This window comes from Manihot esculenta, chromosome 9 (genome assembly GCF_001659605.2).
Source record: "Manihot esculenta cultivar AM560-2 chromosome 9, M.esculenta_v8, whole genome shotgun sequence".
NCBI classification, from domain to species: Eukaryota; Viridiplantae; Streptophyta; class Magnoliopsida; order Malpighiales; family Euphorbiaceae; genus Manihot; species Manihot esculenta.
The window spans coordinates 7,614,806-7,630,599 of record NC_035169.2 but is presented as its reverse complement, the minus strand read 5'-3'; positions in this window follow the sequence as shown (position 1 = coordinate 7,630,599).

Here is a 15,794-nt window from a genome sequence, read left to right as displayed (position 1 = left end):
GTATCACAGGGACATCCTTCTTCTTTTCAAGAGGAGGAAAAGCTGGAGCTGGTCCCTTGGAAGCCCTGGATTTCTTCCGAGCAGGAGCTGGGTCGGGCACTTCGGGGGGGCAGGACGCTTGTCCCCGGCCTTCTCTGCGACACCTTCATCATTAGCAGGATCAGATCCAACCTCATCAGGAGCAGGGGCATCTCCGGTAGGGACCTCCTGAACATCTTCATCTACAAGAATAACCTCCTTTCTTTTTCCTGGAGCTTCCTCTTCAGTAATGGAGAACTCAAGTCCCGCAGCAGAAGCGTCCATAGGAGGAAGGACAGGATCCGTCCTCGCCAGCCCGGTTTCCTCAGCCACTTCAGAAATAACCCTTGGAGCCTCTTCCGTCCTCTCAGTAGAAGAGCGTCGAGGCCGGGAGGCTTGAGAGGACTGGTGAGCCGAGCTCAATCTGCTACGGCTGGAAGGCCGAGACGACTTGCTACATCGGGAGCTTGGTCTGGGAGCCTGAGAAGATGCCGGGGGAGGAGGAGGTCGAGTGACCGACCTGGAAGAAATAGCCTCGGCTACTCTTTGAGTAGCCTCCTTCACAGATTGCCCAGCCAAGAGAGCATCCAGAGCAGCGTCCATGCTCTCCCGAGACAGCACGAGATTCTTGGGAGGCTTAATTTGGTCCATTTTCACAGAAGAAGCTGCAAGAACCACAAAAATAAGACAGGTTAGAGCCATTTTCAGCAAAGCGTCACAAAGGCAAAAACTAACACAGGCAGATAGAATAAGATACCCGCGTCCTTAATATCCCTAAGGTTGGACGCGTACAAGCACTTTTCGACGTCATACTTCTTATCCACAGAAGTCAGTCGAAGGAATCCGACCTACTCGGTAAGGCCCAACTGAGGCAGGTCGTTGCAGCCCAGTGAGACATCCTCCCAGGCGAGATCGAGCTCCCAAGCCAACCCCGTATTCTTCTTCAACTCCACCACCAGAAACCCCTCTACCCAGCCCTTGATGGAGTCTTTATAACCCGTAAAAATGGACAACCCTCCGCAAGGGGCAAAATAGTAAAACTCTGGCTCGCTTTGACTAGCCTGAAGAAGCTGACGAACAGGTGAACCGTGGGTGTAAACCCCCAGCTCAGACACACAGATTCAAAGCAAGACATGAAAAGAATGGAGTTAGGGGTTAGCATTCGAGGGGTAATCTCGAAATACTGGAAGACCTCTTTGAAGAAGGGAGAAAAGGGGAAGGACAGACCGTACTCCCTCTGTTTAATGAAGAAGACTAGACTAACGTCCCTTTGAGGGTCGATTAGGCCAGGGAGAGAAGAATAAGGAAGAACGATCCTCTCGTTTCGATAAGGAGCCCGGATGTGATAAAGAGGGGTATCTAGGTATTCCCTAGAAATGAAATTCCTAATGTTAGACGGGGTGATGCTAGACTCCTGGTTGACGACATCGGGAAGACTAAAACTATCCATAATAAAAGAAGAGGCGTACCTGAAAAGTGATTAGGGCAAATGAGCAGAGGAAAGCAAAGAGAGCAGTAGAACAGAGAAGAGCCAACGTTCTGGGGAGACTGACGGGAAGTGAAATTTGAAACAATAAAGAGCCGAAAAGATGTTTTGAACAATTTTGTCCTTGGGCGGCGCGGTCATGATGACTCTCGGTATTTACCCCCTCTTTAGTCGGGCAATAACTGACGAGGAGGTAAAGGGGCAATTGATGACCGCTGGATTTCTTCGCCCCGGTCTAAGGCCATGCCCATTAGGACAGCCCATAATCTGAAGACTTCTAAGTCTCCTCTAAGAGCTTGGTCCAGCCAGTTCCGTTCAAAGACTGGGCTCCAGTCGGATTCTCCAATTAGGCCGGCCCAGCTCTTTCGGCCCAATGAATAGATCCCCTCTGGGTCTAGTCTTAACCTTATCTTTCGGCCCAGCTCGAAACCAAGAAGGAATTCAGCCCATTCGCCTTGTGGGACCATCCGCATGCGTACTCGGGGAAAATCAGGGGCCGTTACGCATGGGGCAGCGATCTGATTTCCTCGTACGTCCATATCAACGTGACAGGGACAGGTGGCCCAATGACATACATTCTGTTACACGTCATTAGCAGACAAAAAAAAACATATAAAAGGAGAAATACTCTCCTATAGGTCTAAACTTTTTCTAATTTTATAGAACCCATTGTAAAACCCTATTTTCTGGATTTCAGATTATCAATATTCTTGTCAAATCAAAGACCCAATCTGGTCAATAATTTATCAAAGAAATTTATATTAATAAATTTATATATAAAAATTTTAATAAAATTTTTAAAATGTATTTAAAAAAGAAAATTTATTTTTTTAAAATAACTTAATTTTTAAAAATAATTTATTTTTTATTATAAAAATATTTTTTATTAAAATTTTTTTTGAATATTCAAGTATTAAAAATATAAAAAATATTTTTAACGAAGCTAGCAAAATTTATGTTGAAAAAATAGAATAAAATAATAAGAGTCAATATTGAATAATTAAAGCTATTTTAAAATTGGACGAAAATTAAATTGAGAATTAATTTTATAATTTTTAAATTTATTATATAATTTTAATATATTTATATTAATATTATAATGTGTATATTATAATTACTCTGTATATAAATATTTATATTCCTTTAGAAAGGAAAAAAAAGTATTATATATAGTCTTTTGTTTATCTACATTTTTCTAAATAACTTTAGTTATAAATATTTATCTTTCTTCATTTCAAAAGTATTATTTATATTTATAATATGTTTAATTATCTATTTCATATGGTCCTACTGTAACACCCCCTACCCGGTTATTTAATTAACTGAGTCGGAGACATTTCCAATATGTAATTAATATTTTCTCTCCCTCCACCTTGAATTTTCTACTTGATTCTTCCTCCTACCTTGAATATTTAACTAGGGAAAAGACTTGGATGAAATGGCTAGCAATTTGGGTGAAAAATTGGAAGAAAATGGAGTAGAATTGAAAAGAAGAATTTTAGGAAAGAAAAAATGAAAGTAACTGGAGAAAGAAAGAAGATGATCCCTAACTCTTTTCTTTTCTTTTTTTTTTTTAAATTAATTTGAGTTAAAGTGGCTAGCATTAAGCCACTTGTCCCAAATTAAATGTTTAATTTATCTTTTCTTTATCTTCTCTTTATTTTTCTTTTTTTTTTAATTTTTATTATTTATTTATTTAGTTATTTTTATTTTACTTTATTATTATTTTTTTTGGGATGTTACACCTACAATTAAAAATTATATAATTAAAAAGTAACTATAATGTGTATTAAATAATATATTTATACTATTATTTTCATGCTTAATTATATGTATAGTTTGTGTAAATAATGAATTTTAAAAATTAATTATTGATTTGAGTAAGATTTTTTCTCCCATTTGGTATAAATGATTTTTGCAAAGAAAAAAAATTTAAATAAATTCTTATAAAATTATTCATCATTTTACCTTCATACATAATGAAAAATTTTTAAATTAAAATATTTAAAATTCTTCCATTCTAAATAAGAATTTTATTAAAAAATAAAAATTAATTGAATTTAAATTCTTACAAAATTCTTGATTTCAAATAGAAAATTTATGAAAATAATTACATTAAATTGTTTTAAACATCATACTAAAATCATACTCAACTGAAACTTAAACGGTAAAAATCCAACTAAAATTATATTGAAATTTTACTTTAATTTTAGTTTCTAGTTAAATCGTAAATTGAAACTGATGTTTTGAGATCTAGAGAATAAAGTTTTCAGTAGTTGTGTAAGCTTGCCTTAGAGGAGAGTATTCTCCCTCATTTTATTCCTTTCCTCTTGTCTGTTAGCGATGCCTAACGGCCTCTCAGCTACAATGCCACCTGTCTCTGTCATACAGGCCCGAATGTACGAAAGTATCAGAGACCCTCTCCACGCCAAGCGGCCATTTAATTCCCCCCGGCGCGCATATAGACAGGACTGCGAGATGACTGGGCCTGCTGTCCTCCTGTCACATTTCAGGGCCGAGCTCGTGGCGGGTAAGCTGGGCTTGCAAGTGACCCGGCCCACTTGGCTAGACCGAGTCAGAGTTGAAAAAGCTGAACCGACCCATCAGAGAGGCTTCATGGGCCTCGGATCAATACTGCCTTCGGGTGTCGGAACTCTCGAAAAGGGTAAGACATATATTTTCATGTGTGTTTTAAGAGTTTTGAATATTTTCAAGTGTGAAAGGAAATGAGTTTTGAACGAAAAGCAATAAGGGAGAAATGCAAAGGTTCGACCGCCGAAGGTCACTTTCGGCCGCCGAACATTGCGTGGTTTCGGATTCACGTTCGGCTGCCGAAGGTGGTCTGGCCAGCCACCTATAAAAGGGCCAAAGGTCGGTGGAAGGAGGATATTTCTCCTCCACTTGCAGCCAGAGGTGAGTTCAAGCCTCTCCCAAGTTGACTTTCATGTTTTTCACCAAATCTTTCAAGGGTTTTAAGAGTTTTGGTGTGTTTTGAAGGTTTTGAGCAAAAATAGCAAGTTTGGAAGTTTGGAGCTTTGGAAGAGGTTTTCTTCATATCTCCATGTTAGGATCACTTGATCTCTTGTTTGGAAGAGGTAAGTCAAGATCCAGAACCTCTTTTACTGATTTTTGAAGATTTTATGGGAGTTGTACGGATAGTATGCATGAATAGGGTTTTGGTTGAGGTTTTGCATGATTTTGTGTGTAAGGATGTTTAAGTGTTGTTTGTATGTGTCTTGGGGTGATAAGTGAGGTTTAGGCCCTTTTATGCATGTTTTATGGTATGTGCTAGTTGGGAGTAGTTTGTATGCATGTTGGGTAAGTTTGGGGAAAGGTTTGCATGAAACAGAGCAGGGTTCTGCCCAGCGGGCAAAACCAGGTTCGGCCGCCGAAGGAAGGTTCGGCCGCCGAACCCCTTGTGGAGGCAGTTTCGGCTGCCAAAGCTTGCCCCCGAAACTTGGGACTTTCGTCTCTGGAGGCAAGGTTCGGCCGCCGAAAGTGCCGCCGAAGGTTGAGTTTCGTCTCTGGACGAGACTTTCGGCCGCCGAAAGTGCCGCCGAACATTCATGAGTTTCGTCTCTGGAGAGGGGTTTCGGCCGCCAAACCTGCCGCCGAAAGTGCCCTGTCCAGCTTTCTTTTTTGCATGTTTTATGTGCTTGTTTGGGGATCTTTGAGAGGGTGTTTGGAGAGTTTCTTAGAGATGGTCTTGAGTTAGTTTGGTCCCTCATTTGAGTCCACCTGTGTAGGTACGGACCAGAGGAACCCCAGAGAGCAGCAGTGAGCACTGTTTCCGAACCTGTCGAGTCAGCCAGAGGTGAGTGGAACTTCTCTTTTCAAAACTAAACTAGTTTGAGCATATGTCATGCATCATAAGAGTATAGTAGGGTGTTTGCATTAGTTGCACGAAGTTGACGCATTGCATATACGATGTGTATGAGGCTGTGGATAGACCAAGGCGACTCCAATAGCCCAAACTCTGTTATAAGACCTGGCCGGGCCAGGCAACCATCTGTAGGTAAGACCTGACTAGATCAGGCAGCAGAGATAGTAAGACCTGGCTGGGCCAGGCAGGCAGAGTGGTAAGACCTGGCCGGGCCAGGCAGATTGAGGTTGTAAGACCTGGCTAGGCCAGGCATCCTTTGAGTGGGATTTTTGGTGGTCATGTCTATCCCTGAGATGATGTGCTGTAGTGCATTCCATGAGATCATGTTTTCAACTTATGGTTTATATAGTTCTGCTCATTGGGCTTGTATAGCTCATCCCTCTCCCCTATCCCCCAGGTTTGCAGGTTCAGAGTCCAGAGGGAGTCCAGCAGGGTTTGCAAGAAGCAGAGTTATGTACTAGCTAGTGTGGACATGTACATGTAAAGAGATAATGTATAGTGTGTAGCTTTGTGCTTGACTTATAAGAGTTGTAATCCCTTGTTGTAGCCACATGATCAGTTTATGTATGTTTTCTTTTATTGTTATAAATATGAGAAAACCAGGCTTAACACTATGAGTTGATAGATCAGAAATAGTGCATGCACAGGTTAAGCCCTGGAGGAAAGAAAAGTGTTTAATGGTTTGACAGAAAATGTATGATCATGTATGGGATTTCACAGGTACACAGACAGTAGAGCAGGCTTACTACGGGTCCCGGCGACCTTAAGTCGATCTGGATCCTAGTGCCGGTAGCAGTTCGGTTTCCGGGCTGTTACAGATTGGTATCAGAGCCCTAGGTTCACATGGTCGGACCTATAGCTAGAGTTGGGCTCATAGAGGTTTAGTGGGTCAAGCACAATAGGAAAACATGTCCACTAGGATAGGATGTTAGTCATGTCTATCTGCTGATGATGTGCAATGCCATGATGCATGTGTTGTTTTCCTCTATGTGTTGCTTATGTGCTCTGTTATGTGTTGTTTCCAGAGAGAGTTAAGATGCGAGGAACTCGTCGATCCGCGAGATTGACTGGAGTCCCACCTGAAAGTGAGGGTACAGCTGCTCATCCTCCTGCATTGCCAAGGGCAAGGACTCACAGGTCAAGCAGGGAGGGAACGTCAAGAGACCCTCGAAGGTCTTCTGACGAGAGCAGAAGAGGAATAGGCAGAGGGGGAAGATCAGAAGAAGAGAGAGTTGCTATGGAGGAGGCTCAGAGTAGAGATGGAAGTATGGGTATAGGAAGGTCAGAAGAAGGTATGGGGGAGTCCCAGGGAGGCGTACAGGCCTCGGGGTTTGGCTATCCACCCTTTCCACAGGGCCCAGGGGATCCGATGGGAGGTACGTCGGATTACTCCAGCTTTGCCCCATATCCACCCTACATGCCATATATGCCCTATCCTTCCTTTTATCCACCGTATCACATGTATCCACCCCCACCTTTTTATCCAAGTTCAGCATCGCCTGAAGCCAGAGAAACAGTACCTCCACCACCACCACCACCACCTGAACCAGCAGCCCCTATTGTTGAAGCACAACCCAGTTCTTCAGGGGGAACGAAGGTGAAGATGACGGAGTACTTAAAGTTGGATGCTCCTAAATTCAACACGGGAGATGATCCCTTTGAGTATCTCAGTGCAGTCAGAATGATAACAAGTGAGTTGGGAGCAGATGAGAGCAGGGCCATTGAGATGGCAGGGTTCACATTAAAATGTAAGAAAGCCAGAGAATGGTTCAAAAATATGTGGACCCCAGAATAAACAGTATGTCATGGGAAGAGTTCGCCAACGAATTTGCTGGGTGGGCTTTCCCTGACAGTTCTAGGGAGCTAAAGGTTGTGGAGTTTGAACAGTTGAGACAGACGGGGGAGATGAGCGTTGATGAGTATACAGATAAGTTCTTGGAATTGTTACCATACGTGGGTCAGGCGTATGATACGGATCAGAAGAAGGCAAAGAGATATGCCACGAGGCTTCATCCCAGGTATTTCTCCTTGATTCTCCACGCGGAGAAGGAGAGTTTCCACTCCATTGTGGATGCTGCTAGAAAGATGGAGGCCAGAGCCATAAGTCAGGGTGTAGTCAAGCAATCAAAGGCACAGTCTTCTGGTGCTAAACCAGGTTCCTCCTCACAGAGTACGACAAGTGCGAGCAAAAAGAGATGGGATAAATTCAGAGGAAAGAGAGGCAAGTTCTGGAACAGGATTAAGACGGGTCTGGGAATGAGTAGCGGCTCCAGCTCTGGCACAGATCTTCCAGTTTGCAAGAGGTGTGGGAGACCGCACAGAGGAGCTTGTTTGTTGGGATCTACAACCTGCTATAGATGTGGGCAGGAGGGACATTATGCACGGGAATGTCCTCAGGCGACTTTGGTTGCACCATCCCAGCAGATGACCTCAGGTAGTGTCGTACAGTCAGCAGCTTCAGCCCGTCCACCAAGCAGTGGCAGAGGTAGAGGAAGAGGGGCAGCCTCTTCATCAGGGATGGGTTCCCGAGGTGCAGGTCCGTCAGCTCCAGCACGAATTTTCGCCATGACGCAATAGGAGGCAGACACGTCGAACACAGTGGTGTCAGGTACTCTCATCATTGGGTGTTCAGAGGTATATGCTTTGATGGACCCCGGTGCTTCTCACTCTTTCATTTCTTCTAGAGCCGCAGAGAGATTGGGATTGATTGTATCCGAGTTAGAGTGTCCTCTCTGGGTCAGTGGACCTAGATGTGACCCATCATTGGCAGAGTCAGTCTGTCAGTTCAGTCCAGTGTTTATAGAGGATAGATGCCTTCCAGCTGACCTTGTGGTTCTAGAGTTGACAGATTTTGATGTCATTCTAGGGATGGATTGATTATCTACCTATAGTGCTACCTTGCACTGCAGGGATAAGGTAGTGAGTCTTAGAGACCAGGATGGGTCAGAGTGTGTCTTCAGAGGAGACAAGAGAGGGACACCTAGGGGTTTGATATCAGCCCTCCAGGCTCGTAGGATGTTGAGGAAGGGGTGTCAGGGGTTCCTAGCTTATGTGAGAGAGCTAGACAGTCAGGTTAGGGAACCATCCTCAGTACCAGTTGTTAGAGAATTCCCAGATGTGTTTCCTGAAGAGCTTCCAGGACTACCACCTGATAGGGAAATAGAGTTCGAGATAGAGTTGATGCCCGGTACCAGACCAATCTCTATTCCTCCCTACAGGATGGCACCAGCAGAGCTGAAAGAGTTGAAAGAGCAGTTACAGGATTTGGTAGCTAAGGGTTTCATCCGCCCGAGTACCTCACCCTGGGGTGCTCCAGTTTTATTTGTCAGAAAGAAGGATGGACCTCTTAGACTTTGTGTCGACTACAGACAGTTGAACAAAGCCACTATCAAGAACAAGTATCCTTTACCCAGGATCGATGATCTATTCGACCAGCTAGCAGGAGCAGGTTGTTTTTCTAAGATAGATCTGAGATCCGGATACCACCAGTTGAAGATCAGGGAAGGAGATGTATCCAAAACTGCTTTCAGGACCAGATATGGGCATTATGAGTTCCTAGTGATGCCGTTCGGGTTGACTAATGCCCCTGCAGCATTCATGGATCTCATGAACAGGGTTTTCAGGGAGTACTTGGATCGTTTTGTGATCGTCTTTATAGATGATATCTTGGTGTACTCCAGGAATGCAGAGGAGCATGCCCAGCATCTGAGGATAGTGTTGCAAACTTTGCGAGAGCATGGCTTGTATGCCAAGTTCTCCAAGTGCGAGTTCTGGCTAAGGAGCATTGCCTTTTTGGGACATGTAGTATCAGAGGAAGGAATAACAGTAGATCCCAAGAAGGTAGAGGCAGTAGCCAATTGGCCTACACCCACGACAGTGACAGAGATCAAGAGTTTTCTGGGTTTGGCAGGCTACTATCGGAGGTTCGTTCAGGACTTTTCGAAGATAGCTGCTCCTATGACCAGACTGACTAGGAAGAATCAGAAGTTCGTGTGGGCAGAGGATTGTGATGAAAGTTTTGAAGAGTTGAAGAGACGGTTGACTTCAGCACCGGTGTTAGCTCTGCCGAACAGTGATGATAATTTCACAGTGTTCTGTGATGCATCCCGAGTGGGATTAGGTTGTGTGTTAATGCAGAAGGACAAAGTGATAGCTTATGCTTCTAGACAGCTGAAGAGGCACGAGCTGAACTACCCGACACACGACCTTGAGATGGCAGCTGTTATCTTTGCACTTAAGATGTGGAGGCATTACCTCTATGGGGTAAAGTGTGAAATCTATACGGATCATAAGAGCCTGCAGCACATCTTGAGTCAGAGAGAGTTAAACTTGAGGCAGAGACGGTGGGTAGAATTGCTCAGTGATTACGATTGTAAGATCCAATATCATCCGGGTAAGGCTAATGTTGTAGCTGATGCCTTAAGCCGGAAGTCACTTGGCAGTTTATCCCACATTGCAGTAGAGAGAAGACCGGTGGTGAAGGACTTTTACAGACTTATGGATGAAGGGCTACAGTTGCAGTTATCTGGTACAGGTGCTTTGATTGCACAGATGAGAGTTACACCAGTGTTTCTAGAGCAAGTGGCTCTGAAACAGCACGAAGATCCTGAGTTAGTAAAGATTGCCAGGATTGTTCAGTCTGGCAACAGTGCAGAGTTCAGATTTGACAGTGAGGGAATTTTTCGGCACGGTAAGAGATTATGTGTACCAGATGATAGCAGTTTGAAGGAAGACATTATGAGGGAAGCTCATAGTGCGAGGTATAGCGTTCACCCTGGAGCCACCAAGATGTATCAAGACCTGAGAAGGGTGTATTAGTGGCCAGCGATGAAGAGGGAAGTGGCACAGTTTGTGTCAGCCTGCGAGACATGTCAAAGGGTGAAGCTAGAACACCAGAAGCCGGCTGGAATGCTTAACCCACTGCCGATTCCAGAGTGGAAATGGGAGAACATCGCTATGGATTTTGTAGTGGGGTTACCGGCGACGTCCAACAGGCTAGACTCCATATGGGTGATTGTGGACAGACTGACGAAATCTGCTCACTTCATTCCCGTCAGGAGCAACTATTCTGTGGACAAGTTAGCGCAGGTCTATGTAGAAGAGATAGTCAAGCTGCATGGAGTTCCAGTGTCTATAGTATCAGATAGAGGACCGCAGTTCACCTCCAGGTTTTGGCGGAGTCTGCACGCTGCTATGGGTACAAGATTGGATTTCAGCACTGCTTTCCATCCACAGACAGACGGTCAGTCAGAAAGGACCATCCAGACCATAGAAGATATGCTGAGAATGTGTGTGTTAGACTTTGGCGGTTCTTGGAGGCAGCATCTACCTCTGGTGGAGTTTGCCTACAACAACAGCCATCATGCTAGCATAGGAATGGCTCCTTATGAAGCTCTGTATGGGAGGAAGTGCAGAACACCTGTTTGCTGGGAAGAGGTAGGAGAGAAGGCTCTTGCAGGGCCAGAGTTAGTTGAGATTACCAGCAAGTTAGTGCCTATCATCAGAGAGAGGATCAGAACAGCTATAAGCAGACAGAAAAGCTATGCAGACATCCGTAGAAAGCAGATAGAGTTCTAGGAGGGGGATATGGTATTGCTGAAAGTGTCTCCAATGAAAGGAGTGGTTCGCTTTGGAAAGAAAGGTAAATTGGCTCCACAGTACATAGGTCCCTTTGAGATCTTGCAGCAGATCGGGTCTGTGTCATATAAGCTGGATTTACCTGCATCGATGGAACGAGTTCACCCGGTATTTCATGTTTCTATGTTGAGAAAGTTTGTGTCAGATCCAGAGAAGGTTCTTAGTGAGCCTGAGGTAGAGATCTTAAGCGATCTCACCTATGTCGAGCAACCAGTGCGGATCATGGACACCCAGATTCGAAAGCTGAGAAACAAGGAGATACCAATGGTGAAAGTCCTGTGGAACCACCATAATCTAGAAGAGTGCACTTGGGAGACAAGGGAGTCGATGCTCCAGCAATATCCATATCGGTTTTAAGGTTAGGTTTTCCCCATGTCTATGTGTTTATGTGTTTCGTTGTTTGAGGAACATTCGGGGATGAATGTTCTTAAGGGGGGGAGAATGTAATACCCGGCTTGAGTCCGGCCTCGGAATTCCTGTCGTCTGGTGGAATCTCGGGTGTCGGAACCCTCGAGAAGGGTAAGACATATGTTTTCATGTGTGTTTGAAGAGTTTTGAATGTTTTCAAGTGTGAAAGGAAATGAGTTTTGAACGAAAAGCAATAAGGGAGAAATGCAAAGGTTCGGCCGCTGAAGGTCACTTTCGGCCGCCGAACATTGCATGGTTTCGGATTCACGTTCGGCTGCCGAAGGTGGTCTGGCCAGCCACCTATAAAAGGGCCAAAGGTCGGTGGAAGGAGGATATTTCTCCTCCACTTGCAGCCAGAGGTGAGTTCAAGCCTCTCCCAAGTTGACTTTCATGTTTTTCATGTTTTTCACCAAATCTTTCAAGGGTTTTAAGAGTTTTGGTGTGTTTTGAAGGTTTTGAGCAAAAATAGCAAGTTTGGAAGTTTGAAGCTTTGGAAGAGGTTTTCTTCATATCTCCACGTTAGGATCACTTGATCTCTTGTTTGGAAGAGGTAAGTCAAGATCCAGAACCTCTTTTACTGATTTTTGAAGGTTTTATGGGAGTTGTACGGATAGTATGCATGAATAGGGTTTTGGTTGAGGTTTTGCATGATTTTGTGTGTAAGGATGTTTAAGTGTTGTTTGTATGTGTCTTGGGGTGATAAGTGAGGTTTATGCCCTTTTATGCATGTTTTATGGTATGTGCTAGTTGGGAGTAGTTTGTATGCATGTTGGGTAAGTTTGGGGAAAGGTTTGCATGAAACAGAGCAGGGTTCTGCCCAGCGGGCAAAACCAGGTTCGGCCGCCGAAGGAAGGTTCGGCCGCCGAACCCCTTGTGGAGGCAGTTTCGGCTGCCAAAGCTTGCCCCCGAAACTTGGGACTTTCGTCTTTGGAGGCAAGGTTCGGCCGCCGAAAGTGCCGCCGAAGGTTGAGTTTCGTCTCTGGACGAGACTTTCGGCCGCCGAAGGTGCCGCCAAACATGCATGAGTTTCGTCTCTGGAGAGGGGTTTCGGCCGCCGAACCTGCCGCCGAAAGTGCCCTGTCCAGCTTTCTTTTTTGCATGTTTTATGTGCTTGTTTGGGGATCTTTGAGAGGGTGTTTGGAGAGTTTCTTAGAGATGGTCTTGAGTTAGTTTGGTCCCTCATTTGAGTCCACCTATGTAGGTACGGACCAGAGGAACCCCAGAGAGCAGCAGTGAGCACTGTTTCCGAACCTGTCGAGTCAGCCAGAGGTGAGTGGAACTTCTCTTTTCAGAACTAAACTAGTTTGAGCATATGTCATGCATCATAAGAGTATAGTAGGGTGTTTGCATTAGTTGCACGAAGTTGACGCATTGCATATACGATGTGTATGAGGCTGTGGATAGACCAAGGCGACTCCAATAGCCCAAACTCTGTTATAAGACCTGGCCGGGCCAGGCAGCCATCTGTAGGTAAGACCTGACTAGATCAGGCAGCAGAGATAGTAAGACCTGGCTGGACCAGGCAGGCAGAGTGGTAAGACCTGGCCGGGCCAGGCAGATTGAGGTTGTAAGACCTGGCTAGGCCAGGCATCCTTTGAGTGGGATTTTTGGTGGTCATGTTTATCCCTGAGATGATGTGCTGTAGTGCATTCCATGAGATCATGTTTTCAACTTATGGTTTATATAGTTCTGCTCATTGGGCTTGTATAGCTCATCCCTCTCCCCTATCCCCCAGGTTTGCAGGTTCAGAGTCCAGAGGGAGTCCAGCAGGGTTTGCAAGAAGCAGAGTTATGTACTAGCTAGTGTGGACATGTACATGTAAAGAGATAATGTATAGTGTGTAGCTTTGTGCTTGACTTATAAGAGTTGTAATCCCTTGTTGTAGCCACATGATCAGTTTATGTATATTTTCTTTTATTGTTATAAATATGAGAAAACCAGGCTTAACACTATGAGTTGATAGATCAGAAATAGTGCATGCACAGGTTAAGCCCTGGAGGAAAGAAAAGTGTTTAATGGTTTGATAGAAAATGTATGATCATGTATGGGATTTCACAGGTACACAGACAGTAGAGCAGGCTTACTACGGGTCCCGGCGACCTTAAGTTGATCTGGATCCTAGTGCCGGTAGCAGTTCGGTTTCCGGGCTGTTACAGGTGAGGCCCAGCGGTCATCAAAAACCAAAACTACATCACTTAATTTTTCAACACTAAAATAAATATAGATCACTAGTAAAATACAGAAAATATATGGTGTATGTAACGCCCCGGAAAACCGGACCGCTACCGGCGCTAGGATCCGGGTCGACTTAAGGCCGCCGGGACCCGTAGCAAGCCTGACATGAAACCTGTAAACCTGTATAATCCCATACATGATCAACAACATGCATAAAAATTTAAACTTTTCTTCATACATACTGTCATCAACTAACTCAACCTGTGCATACTCTGATCATATACATAACATAGTCCCTCTGTGGGATCTCATCAAGCCTTAAAGGCAAAGCAACCTGTGTTGAGTTAGTTTACATAAACATCATAACATAAGATCATGTATATACAAAAAGGGATTAACAATATACTATGGTCAAGCACAACTCTATCCTCAATAACCTCATTACATACATACTGTAATCTTTTACATATCATCATAATACAATTGTCATGTCCACAAACTAACTATTACATACATATGACTTTTTCTCGTCTTGCCTTCTCTATCTATCCCGTACCTGCAAACCTGGGGGTTAGGGGAGAGGGGTGAGCTAGATGCCCAGTGAGTAGAACTATAAAAAAGAATATTTAAAACATGCCATCATGAAATGCGTCACTGCACAAACAAATCACACCACGGATGGACTGATTCAAAAATCCCTCAACTCCATGCCCGGCCCTATTATGGGCACCACAGGTCTTCGTATTGCCCGGCCCTATTATGGGCACCACAGGACTTCGTACTCGGAGTTATTGTCCAGCCCTATTATGGGCACCACAGGACTTCGTATTGCCCGGCCCTATTATGGGCACCACAGGACTTCGTATACAGAAGGCTAATGAATCATCCTAATGTCCATCCACTATCATCTATCACAACAATACAATGCGGCATAGTCGTGAATTCTAATGCAAACAACCTATAATATGATCATGATGCATGAAGCATGATAAAAGCATTTCATTTCTTAATTTTAAAAGGTTAAGTATAGTCCCACTCACCTCTGGCTGACTCTGACAAACTCTGTAGCAGCTGGCTCACTGCTGGGGTCCTTGGTTCCTCGGGTCCGAACCTACACAGGTGGACTCCAATGAGGGACCAAACACACATAAACATAACTCTAATATATTCCCCAAAAACCCCCTAAAACATCCTGAAAATATCACATAGAGATATGCATGGAGTGGCTGAACAGGGCACTTTCGGCGGCACCTTCGGCGGCCGAAAGTCCTGGACAGAGACGAAACTCAGGTAGGTTCGGCGGCACCTTCGGCGGCCGAAAGTGCCAGACAGAGACGAAAGTCTCTTTTCGGGGGCAACTTCGGCAGCCGAAAGGCCTGCCTCCCCAGCCATGTTCGGCGGCCGAAAGTGCCTTCGGCTGCCGAACCTGGTTTCTGCCAAAGGGCAGAAACTTGGCTCTTTTGTGCATTTTCGCCTCCAAACTCTCCAATCATGCATATACCTCAACCAAATCATGCATACAAGCTCCTAGGGGCCTCAAAACATCAAATGCCCCAACTACAACACTTCAAGCATACTTAAACATGCCACATTGTTCAAAAATCACATAAAACCTAACATTTGCTTAAAAACTCATACAACCCTATACATGCCATTCTACCCCATAAAATCACTTAAAACTTACTTAAAACACATAAGGAGCTTAAGATCGGCCCTTACCTCTTGAAGATCGAGAGGGAGACGACCTAAACTTGGAGATCCACGAAAATGAGCTCCTGAGTTCCCAAAGCTCCAAAACTTGGTTTAAATGTTCAAAACTTGCAATGTGGGTTTAAAACTCAAGAAAAATGGAAGAGATTTGGAGGAAGAACACAAGATTTGCAAAGGGAAGGTCGGAAGCTTGCTGTGGCCGAAAATGGGAGAAAGCTCGCCCATTTCGGCTAAGTGCCCCTTTTATAGGTGGCTGGCCAGGCCACGTTCGGGGGCCGAATGTGCCTCCGCATCCATGCAATGTTCGGCGGCCGAACCTGACTTTCGGCGGCCGAACCTGGACTGCCCTCACTCATGCTTTCGGGGGCCTAACGTGCCTCCAAAACGCATGCACGTTCGGCGGCCGAACTTGACTTTCGGCGGCCGAACCTGGGTTTTCCTCCAATGCTATTTTCATGCAACAACTCATTTAGTTTC